Consider the following 4,792-nt stretch of genomic DNA (forward strand, 5'->3'; position numbering starts at 1 on the left):
TGAGCATGTCCTTGAGGACCTTTCTGATGATCTTCTGAAGTCGGTAAACTCGTATCAAATATGCCCAACACTTAGTTTCATGATGACCACAACCTTTGCATTCCTTACAAATGATCACCCTTATTCGTGGCTTGCGGCTTTGTTGGGGCGGTGCTTCCACTCGCTTCATGCATGACTGAAGTACAAGCTTCTCTTGTTAAGAAATCAGCAACAAAATTTTGAGCTTGAGGGATATGCTAAATTTTTACCTCTTCAAATTGTTGGCAAAGTTCCAATGCTTATTGATGTCATGGAATCAAGCCTTCGCTTTGCACCTTCCACCTTCCACTAACTTGTTCACACACGAGTTTAGAATCTCCTTGCACCTCAAGTTTCTTGATGCAATGTTCTTGCACCTTTTGTAGCCCAAAAATGAGTGCCCAGTACTCAGCTTAGTTGCAAGTTCTTACTGGTGCTGACTTACTATAACAATACACCTCACCCCTTGGTGAAGTGAGCTTCACACCCACACCACACCAGTAGCCTTGGTCGAAGGTTTGTATGCGTCATTAAATTGGAGGAGCCAAGATGTCATCACACCAAGACTAAAATCCAAACATCCCAAGTTTCTCGGTAGTCCAAGATAGATAGAAGGAGAGGGTGGGTAGAATTCAAAACCTGAACAAGACGTTCAGCACCAAATAAACTTGCAATCCTTTGTTGACAATTTATCACCAAAAAGATTACAACTTGAAGCTCAAAATGTGGCACAAAGGGTTGATTAGGTACAAGGGGATTCCTTAGTCGAAACATTATCGACTATAGCCAAGCCCTAGAAACGTTTGTAGTGAGGTTGAGAAGAAATCATTCACGATGAGCTTATCCATAGGAATTAATAAGCAGATGTACCAAATCCCCCCCCAAGCTTATGGATCATCCCACCCTTGGAATAATGTCACCTTTTCAATTACCTCCGATGCAACAAGTAGCTCAGATCACTGCACAATGAGTAGAATTGGAATCAAAGCCCTCCCAATGTATCACTAGTTCTTCACCTTAAATCATCCACGGTGTATCATCCCACTCATCGTCTCCTTGAGCAACGCATTGTACAATTAGTTATTGAAGATCGACATGAAGATCAAGAAAGAGATCTTGGCAATTGGTAGCCATAATGAGTAGAGGACCAAGCACCAAATCGTTGAACTCGTCGAGAAGTGACATAAATATCCACCCTCCTCGTGTGGTGTGCGTCCAAGGAATGAACTTGAAAAAGTTCAAAATCTACGATCTAGTATGAGACATGAATAGAGCACATGAAATGAAGTACTTTTGCTTTTTACAGCAAGAGGAATTTCCCTACCGTTAGAGAGTTACAGTTCATGAGATTTTAACATAAGCAATATCATTACACTTTAATCACTTCCTATTTCATGGTCCATTGGTAAGTCTTTTTTTTGTGAATGGGGAGGTCTTGGGTTCAATTCTTACTCCTTAATAAAAGGAGAAGAGAGGAGAAGAGAAGAGAAAGAGAAGGAGAAGAGAGAATGGAATAGGGGGGGCCGCGAGGTCTGTCGCAAGATAGTCATGTCAGACAATTTAAAACAAGGTGAGCTGCAAGCGGATTCGGACAACTTCTGAACCTCACCAAAAAAGAGTAGTTTACAATAACTTTTAATGGTAAGGCAATGATTTGGCTTATGCAATATGGTGTAGCTCATTTTGTTTCTTATGATGAATTGAAAACTGCATTTTTTAGCCATTTTTGTAAAGAAAAAACTCTAGAAGACATACTCAAGAAGCTTCAAAATATGAAGCAAAAACATCTCTTAGTTGAAGACTATGCACAAATGTTCAAAAATTCGAATAGAAGGTTGACAAATTACAATCAACAACCCACTGATGAGTAGTTGGTAGATTATTTCTATAAGGGACTAAACAAAGAATTATAGACATCAGTAGCTAGCAGATATCAGCTTGGAGGGGTAAAAAACATGGTTGATGTGGCACAGAGAGCAAAAAGAAGACTAGGCATGAAGTCAAGGTCTAAAAAACAAAAGAAGAAAAGGCATTCCAACTTTGACACAGATTGTGAAATAGAGATAGACACTAATGCAAAAGAAGAGGAAAGTGATGATACAGACGATTGACAATTTGCCCCCTTAGGGATCGTTTCTGCAACACGGCAACTGTTTGTGTCCCTTGTAGCTTTCTCTTGTTTGGGGAGAGAACATCCCGTCCATGGGGACCAGCTCTTAGGCAAAGAAACACAACAAGATAAATCATCAACGTACATGGCATCTAGAATGCAAGATACATGTCTCCCGAGACAAACCTCATGACATAAGGACGGACAACAGAATCTTTTCTAGGACATACCCATCATATAAGACCCGTCATAACAACTTTCAAATACAGAACACGGTTGCAAATAGACGTTGAAATTTCCCAAATTATCTCTGTAATAGGTGAACAGAACATAACAGATTGCTAAAATGTTCTTGATACAATTCTTCAGAGTTCAAGGCATATGTGAATATACAGCACCAAACAATAACAAGGTCGAGCACGACACAGAAAGTATTTCTAATTCTCATAGGGCTGCCATAAGCTCTGTACACATATCCATAAACGACGAACACACACATTCAAAAAAAAGACTTTAGATGCTAACAGTAAACACAGAAACTTCTTCAGACCTAGTGCGACTGTGCTCTTCAAAACCGACAGCTTCTGTCCACCTCGCAGTCGAAGGACCAGGTGAAGGGTGGATTCTTTCTGAATATTATAGTCTGCAAGAGTTCGCCCATCTTCGAGCTGCTTCCCAGCAAATATAAGTCTCTGCTGATCAGGGGGAATACCTTCCTTGTCCTGAATCTTCGTTTTGACGTTGTCAATCGTGTCTGAACTCTCCACCTCCAGAGTGATAGTCTTACCAGTGAGAGTCTTCACGAAAATCTGCATGCCACCTCTCAAACGAAGCACAGAGTGGATTCCTTCTGAATGTTGTAATCGGCCAAGGTGCGACCGTCTTCCAACTGCTTGCGTGCAAAAATCAACCGCTGCTAATCTGGAGGAATCCCCTCCTTGTCTTGAATCTTGGTCTTGACATTATCTATCGTGTCAGAACTTTCACCTTCGAGGGTTATGGTCTTCCCCGTCAGCGTCTTCACAAAGATCTGCATACCACCTCGCAGCCGCAGACCGAGATGAAGGGTGGATTCCTTCTGAATATTGTAGTCGGCGAGAGTTCGGCCGTCCTCCAGCTGCAAAGATAAGCCGCTGCTGGTCCGGAGGAATTCCTTCCTTGTCCTGAATCTTCGTCTTAACGTTATCGATGGTATCAGAGCTCTCAACTTCCACGGTGATGGTCTAACGGGTCAAGGTCTTGTCGAAGATCTGCATGCCACCTCTGAGGCGCAAGACGAGGTGGAGGGTGGACTCCTTCTGGATGTTGTAGTCAGCGAGGGTGCGGCCATCTTCGAGCTGTTTACCGGCGAAGATCAAGCGCTGCTGGTCGGGGGGATACTTTCTTTGTCCTGGATTCTGGATTTGACATTGGCGATGGTATCGGAGCTATCGACTTCGAGGGTGATGATTTTGCCGGTGAAGGTTTTGACGAAGATCTGCATGACGATGAAGAGATGCAGGGCTTTCGAATTTTGCCGCGTAGCTTTTTGACCTGCCCTTACCGGGTAGCCTTAGCAATGGCTCCACTTTGGCAAAGCTAATAGGGGACTTTTTAAATTTCATAAAATCCAGATTTTTTTTATCAATAAATGGGGCATTTATGCACAAACTAACGATTTTGGGTTTCTCTCTCTAGCTTCCCTCACTCCATGACTACTCCCACCCACCCACCCTTCGCCTCTCTTAGCTTCCCTCACTCCACCACTAGTCTCTCTCTTTCTCTCTCTTAGCTTCCCTCACTTGAACTTGTTTGATTCAATTTCCCTGTGCTCCTTCCAGACTCGGTCCACCTTCCTCGAACTCTCTCCCTAAGTACCTTCATCAACCTTTCCCTTGCCCATCTCTCGTCCCTTCTCCCTGGGTCTTTGATCCCATTCTTTATCGACCTCTAGTTTGTAGAGTAGTGTTTGAGCTATGGACAAAAAACTTTCAAGTGTGTGCAATTATGCATCTGTGCATCATCATCCTCTTCACAACAGGGTCTTGCAACTAGGCATGTTCATAGTGTGGGTCTTGAATTTCAAAATCTCAATCATACCACGATGTCCAAATCAAAATGGTTGAGACCTAGATCACCATGTGCACTCCTCTGCACCCTTTTTATTACTATGCCACATGTGGGTACTTAATGATAGAAAACCATCCTTTCAACAAAGTGATTCATGACCTTTACCTTTGCCAAACCTAGTGGCCACAAACGACTTACTTGATGGTACCACTACTCCTAGAGTAGAAAGGCAACATCATATCATATTATCTTGACCCATTTTTTGTTAAGACAAGTAGTTAGTACTAAATTGATGATATATTAAGAAAGCTTACTAAAAAATTGAAGGAGATTCAAAAATGATTTAGACAACCATGAAAAAGACTTAGCATTTTGAGAGAAAATGTTATGCCACTATAGTAGCTTTGGCAAGTCCCAAAATGAAAACTACGTTGTGTTACACATCAACTTGGTAGACCACATTCGAATATATATCATATCTTATGTTTGCAATAATGCTACACTCATGCTACATATGCAAACATAGTGCCAAGCTAGAGTGCAACAATTGCATGTAGATCGAATATGTTCTATGTGCCATCAAATCAAAATTAGGGCGTGGAGATGTTGATTATC

General features: G+C 41.9%; 2 pseudogenes; both read right to left on the reverse strand.

Annotated features, from left to right (window-relative positions):
* Positions 1–2,442: 2,442 nt before the first annotated feature.
* On the reverse strand, positions 2,443–2,982 carry LOC147885560 (ubiquitin pseudogene; annotated as a pseudogene).
* Positions 2,947–3,636, reverse strand: LOC147885561 (polyubiquitin 11-like; annotated as a pseudogene).
* Between the last annotated feature and the right edge of the window lie 1,156 nt (positions 3,637–4,792).

The sequence above is a fragment of the Dipteris shenzhenensis genome, chromosome 25 (assembly GCF_047967505.1).
Source record: "Dipteris shenzhenensis isolate YYH24624 ecotype China chromosome 25, Dip_SZ_1.0, whole genome shotgun sequence".
NCBI lineage: Eukaryota > Viridiplantae > Streptophyta > Polypodiopsida > Gleicheniales > Dipteridaceae > Dipteris > Dipteris shenzhenensis.